We start from the raw sequence: 12,535 nt of genomic DNA, 5'->3' as shown, positions 1-12,535 counted from the left end.
GGCTCTATTGAATTTCATTTTCACCCCACTCTTACCCATTTAACTTTTTTTTTAATTGAAATATAGTCAGTTTACAATGTGTCAATTTCTGGTGTACAGCATAATGTTTCAGTCATACATATACATATATTTATTTTCATATTCTTTTTCATTATAGGTTACTACAAGATATTGAATATACATCCCTGTGCTATACAGTAGAAACTTGTTATTTATCTATTTTATGTTTAGTAGTTAATATTTGCAAATCTCTTAACTCCCAATTTATCTCTTCCCACTCCCTTTCCTCCTGGTAACCATAAGAAATATATGGAATGCTTCATGAATTTGCATGTCATCGTTGCACAGAGGCCATGCTAATCTTGTGTGTGTTGTTCCAGTTTTAGTATACGTGCTGCTGAAGCAAGCACACATTCTTACACATTAATACTTTTCATATTAAATAAAAATCTGAAATGTTGGTAACAGAATTTGATGGGCCTGATTTCCATCTACAAAGTTTACTGAATGATAACTGAAGAAATTTTTTGGCTCAAGACCAGTGATTAAATACTCCAAGAGACCTATTTCTCTGAGTGCCTTTGTATTTAATATAGTGCTTTGAGTGACTTTGAATTAGAATAAGTGTTTAACTTATTCTTCAACTGTATTAAAAGAAGCAAGTGTAGATATTTTATTATGAAACAGTGAATAGTTTCTCAGTAATAAGTGATACTTCTGGGTGCCAGGCTCTAAGTGTTGTATGTGTGTCATACCTTGTTCTCTCAGCAACCTCATGAATGGTTGCCATTTTGTCACTATTTTTAGATGAGGAAACTGAAGCACAGGTATTTTTTGGGTGTCAGGAAGGTCTACACTGGCTAATGGTGCTGCTGGGCTGTGGACCTGGGCAGCATTACTCCAGCATTACTCCGTAGTCTTTATGCTTAGCCACAGAGCCATACTGCCTGTGAAGCAGCAACAATAAAAGCCTAGAAGAATATACTGCAACCTGGCAGGACAAGTCCCCTCTAGGATTATGAGAAAACTGGGCCAGAGAGAACAGTTATCTTATCTGTATTATTTGAACTTCTACTTATGATGATAATGTATATATCAATGTAATTGAAACTTTTAAGTTAAAATCTCCAAGTTCTAAGTCAGATTATTAATTTCCATAAATTCATTGCTATTTAAAAAAAAGTATCAGTTAGATCCTAAAACTAGTAAAGAACTTAGGGATTGTGTTAAAGAGATTGTTTAACACAAGCCCCTTGTTTTTCAGATGAGGAAGCTGAAAGCTATGACTTGCTGAAGCACACAGAACTAGTGACAGAGAAGATCTGCTGATTTTGTGTGCTTTCTTTTGCATTTTTGAGACGTATCTTACATGGAGTAATTTACAGATCTTAAGTGAATAGTTTGAGAATTTCATCAAATGCATGTACCCATGTAACCAGTTTCAAAGTCATGTAGATCATTTAGATCCTGTGATATAGATCATTTCCATCACCCTAAACATTCCCTTATGCTAGGCAATGCTTTGAAAACTACGTTTGTTCATTAGTGTGTATTCGTAAGAATTCAAGTGCTTACATTTCATGTGTATTCACACATTTTACACTTCTCCGCAAAGATATATTTTAATGTGTATGTGTGTGCATACTTCCTTAAAGACAAGAAAGGGTTTTCACAAAATCCCATGCTCTTTTTCTTATCCTTTACAAACCAGTCCCTAATGGCTGAAATTGCTAATGGGTGATCCTTGTTTACAATCGTTAGCTCAGGTTGTTCTTCAGCCTGAGATAATTATCATTCCATACAAAGTTTTTCTTCAGTTGTATCATGCTTAAGCTCCCCAGACATTTATAGTCAAAGTACATGTCTTTTTTTTTTTTTTTTTTCCTGTTACTCAACAGTTTCTATCTCAAAATACTGGAAGTTCTGTAAGAATAAGACATACTGACTAAACCCAGTGCATCTGAGCATGGGCAAGTTTGGTCTGCTGTGCTTTGTGTTAGCTAGAAAAGCTTTCCAGATGAGTTGGTGGTGAATCAACCAGTGATAATCTGTTATTTTGGCTCCTTGTGCATCCTTCTCTTTCTCTGTTTGCTCTTCAGTCTTGGTGAATGGTGTGTGTATGTGTATGTGTGTGTGTGTGTGTGTGCATGTGCATGTGTGAGAGAGAGAGAGAGAGAGACAGCTATTGTCTGGCAGTGGTACCAATGTGTTGATGAGCAATTTTCAAAACTGATTCCATGTTCAAAAGTATGGGAAATCTCCTCTGGTATCAGTGGATCCCATATAAGTTTGACATCTAAAATGGTACAGTCTTCTTTTTAGATCTTGTTCTACAGAATTATTCTAAAATCCACAGGAAATATTCCCAAAGGAAATGAAGTAATTTTTATATCTATGTTCTTAGCAGTGACACTGTAATTGTGAAAATGGGAAATGACACGAATGTTCAATAGAAGAATGAACTATGTATAGTTCATAAAAATGATTGATATTTGACTAAGTTGACATATAGCAATTTTTAAATAAGACAATATTAAATGAAAAAGAAGATCCTAAAGTTTCAATTTCTATATAACTATTAAATTATATCTATGTTAAAAAATGAATACCTTAAAAGAAATTGGCTATGAAACTTTTACTCATGAAAATAATTTTGATTTTAATGCTTTTTAGGGTCTTTAAAAGAGTTTTTATTTTGAAATAATTTCAAACTACAGAAAAGTTGCAAGAATGGTGCCAAGCACTCTCCCAACCCTATACCCTTTACTTGTAGTCACTGATTTTTAACATTTTGCCATAGTTTTATTACTTGCTTTTTCTCTTTCCATGTGGATGTACCTATTTTTTCTGAATCATTTGAGAGTAGGTGGCATACGTCATGCCCATTTACACCCTGATTCTTCAGTGCATTTTTCCTAAAAACATGGATATTCTCTTATGTAACTACAGTAGAGTTATTAAATTCAGGAAATTTAGCATGAATACAAAACTTTAAACAATCTACAGTCTCTGTTTCAGTTGTCCATTGTCTGTGCCAACATTGTCCTTTTCTAGCATTTCCTCCCTCCAGTTCAGAATCCAGTCTAAGATCATATATTGTGTTCAGTCATGTTATCTCTTTAGCTTTCTTTAGTCTGGAAGAACTCCCCACCTTTCTTTCTCTTTTATGACATTGACATATTTGAAGAACATGAGCCAGTTATTTTATATTTCTCAGTTTGGTCTTGTGTGATGTTTCTTCATGATTAGGTTCAGATTTCTTCATGAGGAAGTTAGATGTTTGGCTAGAAAACTATAACAGAAATGTCATGTCCTTCTTGGCATAGGGCATCTGGAGTCACATGATGTCCTCCTCATTGGTCATGTTAGTATTGATCATTTGATCAAAGTGTTACCTGATTTCTTCACAGTACAGTTAGTATTTTCCCCCTTGTGACTGATAAGCAGTCTGAGGGGAGATGTGTTAAGAGCACATGAAAATATCATGCTCCTTATCCCAGTCTTCCCTCTAGACTTAGCATCTATCTTGGTTCCTTTTTAAAATCATATTTTCTAAGACTTACATATACTCTAGGTAAAGAGGAAAACGAGTGATTTTGCTGAGGTTGTACCTTTGCCTGTAATACCCCCATTCAGACCTGTCTAGTTTGCACCACAATTTAGCGTATCTCAAAATACTATCTACTTCCCTACCTATCTGTGACTAGATTTAATGTCTTCCTCTTTGACCTCCAGGAGCACTTTGTACTTTCTTGGGGGAACATGTTAATTTTTACTTTGTGCTTGTAACACTGGTGTACTTCCTTTATCCCAGTTACCAGACAGAAAGTACCTTAAGGGTATGGACTGTGTCCTAATAATTTCTGCAAACTTCTCTGGGCCTAGAAGAGGCAAACAACTGGAGACACGTGATCAGTGTTTCTTCATGAAATGCATATTTATTCCTCTTACTCAATGCCTCTGATGTGCTGGGTGAATACCCAACTGCATATTTCAAGAACTTAATTTCATCTGTTTAACATCTTTACACTCCTGTTTAACAACATATTGCTATTTTGCTCCTTCGGGGCAATGGAAAGTAAGAATGGAAATTTCTAGTAAGAATGGAAACCCTTCAGGGTCTGTCATTTCTGTATTCTTAGCTCAGGTGTTATGAAAAGTGTTGTCAAGTGAATGAGTTGCTTCCTTGCTGTGAGGATTTGTGTTTCATGTTTCCTTCTAAGTCTCGTACTAGGGCACTGGGCCAGCTTCTTATTGCTTTGACAAGAAGGTATGATGAGGTCTGCTCTTCCTCCAGGGCATCCTTCTAACACTCATTATGGATAACTCCGCATGTGTATTGATAAGAGGGCAGATCCCTACCTAAGGATATCCCTGTGTGTAGGCTTTAGAAACTGAAAGTATAACCTGCCAAAATCATAGGAGTTAGGAGCCAAGGTTATTAATTTGTTCGGATAGTATTAATTTGTTCTGTCAAGACATGTAAGAACAAGCATTAATTTATTTTGTAAGTTTAATGAATGTTTAGAAGAAGCAAAATTCTAAGTAGGCCAATCAAATCTTATGGTACAACTAACTTGCAATTATACTGCAAAAAGTTGTCCAGACAGATGACACTGGACTGCTCGTTACTTCATACATAAAATGTATAAAAATCCATGTTTTCTAAAGTGTATTATTTTATGTTAAGTTTTCGAAACGGATGAAGCCATGTTACTCTTCATAGTGGGGCTTTCCTTTACAATATGAACTGGTTTATTATTTAAAACTAATGTAAAAATTGTATAATAGTTTTAGATTTCCAGAAAAGTTGCACAGATAGTACAGAGAACTCTCGTATCTGCCACACCCAGTTTCCCTTTATTGTTAACATCCCATATCACTAGGTATATTTCTCAAAAGTTAGAAATAAACATTGGTACGTATTATTAACTAAGCTTAAGGCTTTATTCAGATTTCACCAGTTTTTTTCCTACTGTCCTTTTCTTTGTTCTAGGATCCCACCTAGGATATCACATTACATTTAGTTAATGTGTCTCCCTAGCCGCCTCTGATCTGTGATGGTTTCTCAGACTTTCCTTGTCTTTGATGATGACCACAGTTTTAAAAGTGCTAGTCAGGTTTTTTGTTTGTTTGTCTTTTGTTTGTTTTTGTTTTTTTAGAATGTCCCTCAATTTGGATTTCTTCAATGTGTTTTTCATGGTTAGATAGAGATCAAGGGTTTTGGGGAAGAAGACCACAGAAGTGTAATGCCATTCTCATACATCATATTAAAGTTACATGCCATCAGTGTGACTCTTCATGTTGATGTTAACCTTGCCAACCTTGTCAGGTTTCTCTACTGCAAAGTTGCTTTTTTCTCCTTTTCCATTCTCTACTTTTTGGAAGCTGGTCACTGTGGCCAGCCGACTATAAAGGGGATAATGGGGTGGAAAATTAAAGTTTAACCTCTTGGAGAGGGGAATATCATCATAAATTATTTGGAATGCTTCTATAAGGGAGATTTGTCTCTTCTCATTTATTTATTCAGTCATTTATGTACATCAGTATGAATCCATTAATATTTATTTTACACTTTGGTTATAATGCAATACTTTGGTATTTATTTTGTTGCTCAAACTAGTCCAGCTTTGGCCACTGGGAGCTCTTTCAGTTGGTTCCTATGTCTCTTTGATGTCCCCCCATCATTTTTGCTTTTTGACCACTCCCTGGCTTTCTAGTACTACAAGATGCTCCTGGATATCTTGTATATTCTCTGCTCCAGCCCTAGAATCAGCCATTTCTCCAAAATACCATGGTTTATTTTATAGGAAAATGGTATTAGAAACCAAAATCTCATCCACTTTTGATAATTTAATAATGAATTTTGGAAATGAAAGTGAGAGATGATAAGCTTTGATTACAACTATCTGAATGAATTTTAATCATAACTTTGCCATGAATAGGCTGATCAACCATCCCAGTTTGCCTGGGACTGAAAGGTTTCCAGGGATGTGGGACTTCCAGTGATAAAACAAGGATAAATTGGCACCCTAGTCATAGAATTGGTTGTCTCTTGGTTGCAGGGGACAAAAACCTAAATAAAACTACCTCAGTTAAAAAGGGGAATTTAATGACTCATTTAACTGGAAAATCTAAGGATGAATGGGTTTCAGGAAGAGCTAGATCTAGGGACCAAATGATATAATTAGGGCTCCCTCTGACTCCCATGTTTCAATTCCTCTTCTCTCTCTGTGCTGGTTCTTTTGTAGACTCTCTGCATGTGATTGGAAAAGTGTGGGCTATCTAATGAAGAAGAACAACTGTCCTCATCTCCTAGGACAGAGATCAAAACTGAAATGCCTAGAGGGATGAGGCATGTAGCATAAATGAGTGGAACAGGCTGGGTGGAGGACAATAGGGAGCAATGGGAAGTTTAAGGGGAAGCTCTAGTAATTGATGCTGTGCAGGATGCAAGTTCACTATTGCCAGATACTCCCAATGTTTCAAAAGAAGCCAGAAATGTGAAACCCTGCTTTTTAAATGTTGGTAATTTAATCAATTAAATAAGAACACTATTTATACCAAGAAAATACACACATGGGGCAAACACTTGTGGGCTACCAGTTTATAACCCTTATCTTCAGAAGCTCAGGGCCACCTCCTGGCTGCCTGAGGACATACTTGGGCACCTACCTGTGGAAGGTGATTCACTTAATATTCTCAGGATATGTTTACTGTTTTTGAAAATGGATCCTGTTTAACTTTATAATGACCAAATTCATCCAGCACTTGCTATGTGCCAGGCATTGTACTAAGCAATTCACACATATCTTTTAATCCTTAAAATAACCCTGTGAAGTAGTTACTATTATTATTATCATCATCATAGACTTCCTACAGATGAAGAAACCCAAATAAAGCTATCCCAGTTAAAAGTAATTTAATGACTCATTTAACTGGAAACCCTAAGGATGAATGGGTTTCAGAAAGAGCTGGATGTAGGGACCAAATTGAGTAGAGAGATTGTATATTTTCCTAGACAATACACAGCTGGAGGCACCAAGACAGGTGCCTGCTGGGTCTGACTATAATGCTCAGATTTTTTGCTCCTTTGCTGTATTGCTTCAAATGGCTGCAGAGCAGAGGCATCTTATATCTCAGAGCAGGTCTGAGGTGGAAAAGAAGCTTAGAGATTACCTGGTATGTTAACCTCCTTATTTTATAGATGTAGAAATGGAGGCCAAAAGCAAGGAGTGACTTTGACAAGGTCTCATAGCCTGTCAGTTGCTCAGCTGAGATAAGTTTGAAGCCCTTTTGATGTACCATGTAGCTTCTGGGACTTGCTAACTGCAAGGACCAAGTCCACGTTGGGTTTTACAAAGCATTCTAACGCCTTGACAGGTTATCCCTGCCATTGATGTTCCTGAATTGACACATTCTCCATCTCTCATACACTAGGCTCTTCAGAGCAGGAAGTATTTCCGTGTCTTTTTAACCAGGAAAGAAGATGACAACAATTATTTTTCTCTAAGTTTATAATTTCATCTATAAGCTCAGCAGCCATCACTATGATCTGAGTGTGAGGCCAAAGTGCGGGTGGGGAAGACATTTCACAGCTATTGTAACTGTCTTTTAAGGTCTTTCTGTCAATTCTTAAGAGATATGTCACCAAGAAGCCTTGAAAGCTACATTATGTCTACATAGAAATGATCATAATGTTCAGTTCCAAAAATACTAAATTCCAGTGTGTGATTTGTTAAAGATATATACATGTGAATTTAACAGATACTTAAAGACAGCCTTTCCTAAGCAAAGAATTCTTCTAGGTTTTTGGGGGATATAAAAATTAATAAGACATGACTCCTATCTTCAAGGAGCTTATTACGTAGTACGGAAGGCTGATATGTAAGCCCTTAATTATAATAGAATAAAATAAAAGTCATGAAAATATAACCATTGAGGAAATACTAGAGAAAGAATGATCAAATTCAACCCAGAAGATCAAGGAAGACTTCTCAAAAGATTAGAACTAAAAAAAAAAAAGAAAATTTGAGCTGGACTTTGAAGCCTGGTCAGAATTCGGCAGCTGTAGTTGGGGATGAAAGCACTACAGGCAAAAGGAAGCAGATGAATAAAGACAGAAAGGTGTGAAACACAGGGTGTATAAAGAAAACATTAGTAGAAATTTGGTCATAGGTGCAGGGCTCTGATTGCCAGGCTAAGGAGTCTGCTCCACTCAGTAAGTACCAGGGATCTATTATATAATTTTGAGTAGGGAAATGAGACGATCAGGGATGATTTTAGGAAAGTAGACTTCACAAGAATGAAGTGGGAAGAGAGTGAGGTGAATAGAGTACTAAAGAGGCTATTGTGGGGCTCTTAACAAGAGCCAGTGTGGGTCTGGTGAGGGGCTTGGCAGTGGGAGTAGAAAGGACATTGAAGGACTTTGTGGAAGTAGTCCTTATTCTTGATAGTGGAATATGGGAAGGGTACAAAGAAACAAGAAAGATTTCTATGATCTGAAGCCTCAATAACTGGGAGAATGGTAGCATCATTATAGAAATAGGGAAGAGAGGGTGAGGAAGTGGTTTGGGATGGAAGATGGGGTAGTTTCAAATATTTGAGACTGAGGGGCCAACTGGCTGTCAAGGGAGATATGTATATTTGGGTCTGGGATTCTGCTGTGAATATAGTTCACAGATTTAGATTTGAGAGTCATTTGCATGGGAAGTAGGGGACAGGTTAACTGTTTATTGTACTATATGCCTGTTATTTTCTAGGTCCCTAGATAAGATTCTTTATATACTGTAGCATTCAGTTCACATAACAACAGCAATGAAACTGAGACCCAGAGAGGTTGATTGGTTTGCTTATGTTCACACAGTTCATTTATCTCATCACTGTTGAAGACCTACTATTTGTCAGATCCTGTTCTATTAAGAGGCAAAACCTAGGTCAGTTCTGTTTCTAAACTTGTTCTTACTCCATGAGGAAATAAAGGATAGGTTAGGTCTATATGTGAATAAAAGTAGGGTGAAAATAACATGAAGATACAATCTAGGGAAACACCAATCTTTGGAGAGTTAGGGGAGGAGGAGAAAGGCCCAGAGGAAGACAGATAGGGCACAGGTAAAGGGAGGAAGGAAAGCAGGATAGCATGATGTCTCAGAAGAGGAGAGAGCTAGAACTGGAAGGAAGAAATATTTGTCCAGCAAACAGCGTCAAATGCTGCAGAGAGCAAGGATATGAAAAATGAGCAAAAGTCTCTCAATTTGGTAGTGAATTGAGATGAATTCCAGAAAAATGAGAAAACACTAGCATCAGCATAGCAATGTGTATAGGAGCCAGATTTCATAGAATTAAGGAATAAGCGGGTGAAGAAATAGAGGCAATGGGTAGAGATAATTTGGTAAACAAGGGGAAAGACAGTGATTGACAAAGTGGGAAGGGTAGGAGACCAAGGGGCCGGGAATTCTAGGGAGGTAATGAATTATCTGACCATTGGAAAGGCAAATCAAGCTAAACTAAGATTATGGGATTTGGGGCTGTTATGAAGATCAGGGGGCAGTGGGATGGAAAGATAAGAAATTTGGGGAGATGGCAGGTTATGGTCTTAAAGGGTAAATTCAATTTCACTTTAAGAACATAGAAACAGGTATGGATGATAAAGAAAGCTAAGGTTTGACTATGTTGAAAGGAGGCTAAGCTGAAATGAAGATAGAATTTGTGGGAATTAAAGAGGAGGGAGGCCAGGAACTTGACATGATCATCAATGGGCATGGATCTTCCCAAGTGCAGAGGAAGATCCTGGGATGTTGGTGGAGGACTGGGTATGGACAAAGACATATATCCTGGTCTGAAGCAATTGGTGAGGATCCTTTAGGTCTACAGACGACCATGAAGAGGGGTGGCACATAGTGTGGAAATCAAGTAGCCTTCACCTGAGATTAGGAGAGGTGATTAAATAAAGGTCTTAAAAAACAGGATAGGGGTGAGAGAGAGGCATAAAGAATACTTATTCACATTGGAAGGAGCTCTAGAAGATAAACTGAAGAAGTAGATTAAGTGAAATAAGACGGTTGATAGCAGGAGTACATATGGATGGGGGTGAAAATGCTGGGGGCTGGTAGAATGGAGAGGAAGAGGGTGACAGAAACACTTGAGAGGAGGCTGAAGGGAATGAGGAGTTCTGAAAAAGCCTAATGGATTGCTGGTGAAGTCAAAGTTCTGTGTGTGCCTGAAAGTGGTTTTAAACCTAACTACCATAAGTAAATATAGCTCAAGTGTGCCATACCATATAAATACTCGGGCATACAGAATGGAGAGGTTGTACAACAATGCTTGGGATGCTTACTTTGGATTGACTAATCAAGGAACAGTCGTCAACCTGAAAAGGTCGGGAGAATTCTCTCTCTCTTTTTAATGGAACAAATGTCACCACACATCAACTTTGTTTTAAAAGTTGAGGTAGCTATGTAAATAATTCTGTGCCCTGGAGGAATAATCCTCACACTATTTTGGGATAATTTTACTCTCTTTGAAATACTTTAGAATTATTTAACAAGTTCTCATTTTCCTGGATAACTGCCTTGCCAGTTTTAAGAAGTGCAAAATAGTTTTGTATGCATGTGTGTTTGGGTGTGGGTGTGGGTGTGGTGTTTAATAAGAAAGCAATGTAGGTTTGTGGAAAGAAGTTCACCCAAATAAGCCAACTTTTAAAATAACCCCCTTTCTTCTGAATTTCAGGAACCACCCCCCATGGTTATGTGTGGACAGAGTGGTGTTCACAGAGTTGATACAATACAGGATCTGGCATTGGATGTCCTGCACATAAGACCAGCCTTATCATATATTATTGGAGTGACTTGGTGAAGCTACTTAACCTTCTTCAGCTTGAGTTTCTTCATTTGTAAAATGGGAATGGAAACAACATCTTCCTTAGAGATTGACTGCATAGGAGGATAAAGTGAGGTAAGGTATTTGAAACTATCACCTTTGAGTGTTGGATACTAGGAGCTTACTGTTATGATGATTCTCCTCATTGCGGAATTCAGTTGTACATCAAAGTGTGAGAACTTATGCTCCAGGATATGTCTGCTTTCTCATCTGAGTCTCTGGAATGTCATATAGGTTCTATAACCAGTATTTAAAGGGAGAATAGGGGAAGTCTTACGGTGCACTGAGGGAATCAGTTCACTACAGGAATTTTAAGTGGCCTTAGGCAAGGACCCTTGAAACTCTGCTCCTAATTCCCTTCTTGAGCTGCCACAATCCACTGGCTGATCCTTCTTGAGAGACAATATCAGTTCCTCATCATAATAGAGAGATTAAGAGGGTGGGAAGGGATAAATTTGGAGTTCAAGATTTGTGGATACTAACTAATATATATAAAACAGATAAACAAGTTCATACTGTATAGCATAGGAAATTATATTCAATATCTTATAGTAACTTATGGTGAAAACGAATATGAAAATGAACATATGTATGTTCATGTATGATTGAAGCATTATGCTCTACACCAGAAATTGATACAGTGTTGTAAACTGACTATGCTTCAATAATAAAATATATATATATAATATATATATTATATATATATAAATAAATGGTGAGATTAACCCTGATTTAAGAAACTTGTCTTCCTGGCAAGAGCAAGGTTCATGTTCTATTTATAGCAGATCTTGGGACTAGATCTCTCTGGCTTTGCCTTTGAACTGATTCCTTTAGTCCAGGGATTTTAAGGTCAGTTCTGATTCAGAGGTTAAGATGGCAATTCCAGAGTGGCCTTCTAACTCTTCCTTTAGGCCTTTCCTACTTCAAAGCTACATTAGTCTGGAAGCTGTAATAATTTTTTGGATGTAGAAGTTGAGGAATTAGGAAATTAGCTTTTATTTAGCTAATTAGATTTCTAAATAAGATTATCCTTTTCACAAGATTATAGCATTGAATTAGTCCAAAAAATCTAGACATTTTTTTTTACCCCCTCAAAGGGTTACCCAAATCTTACTTATCTCTTCTCCCCACCTTTCTTCTCCTCTCCTTTTCTTTTCTCTCCTGCTTTCTGTTCTCTTCCTTTCCTTTCTCCTTCCTTCCCTTTTCTCATTCATCTATTATCTATCATCCATCTATCTATTCATCTTTAACTCTCCCTATCCTTTCTTTCTATCTAATCAATCTATATCTATCTATCTATCTATCTATCTATCTATCTATCTATATCTATCTATCTATCTATCTATCTATCTATCTATCTATCTATCTATCTATCTATCATGTATCTTTGTCTACCTATATTTCGTTTTGTTTTGATGGGATAGGAACAAAAGTGATAAAAGAGCAGTAGTTATCTGAAGTTTCAAATATCATTGGAGTTTGTTTGAAATGTTGCATGAAGGCAGTTCAGTTATACCTATTTTGTATCATTTGTTGAAATAATGGTCAAGGAAGAACAGAACTTTTCTGATGTCCAAAAAGCATAATTCAAAGTAATGGGACAAAATGGAGCAAAGGAAACTTGTTGGTTAAAGGTTAGAATTCCTGGTGACAAGAA

The 12,535-nt window shown here is 37.0% G+C and overlaps 1 non-coding gene across 1 annotated transcript; it reads right to left on the bottom strand.

Annotated features, from left to right (window-relative positions):
* Positions 1–303: 303 nt before the first annotated feature.
* On the bottom strand, positions 304–410 carry LOC116149162 (U6 spliceosomal RNA). Its single transcript, XR_004132794.1, has one exon. It is a non-coding gene; the product is annotated as a U6 spliceosomal RNA (small nuclear RNA).
* Positions 411–12,535: the final 12,125 nt, after the last annotated feature.

This window comes from Camelus dromedarius, chromosome 1, assembly GCF_036321535.1.
Source record: "Camelus dromedarius isolate mCamDro1 chromosome 1, mCamDro1.pat, whole genome shotgun sequence".
NCBI classification, from domain to species: Eukaryota; Metazoa; Chordata; class Mammalia; order Artiodactyla; family Camelidae; genus Camelus; species Camelus dromedarius.
Note: the sequence above shows the minus strand (reverse complement) of the source record. Positions and strands in the feature narration are given on the sequence as shown.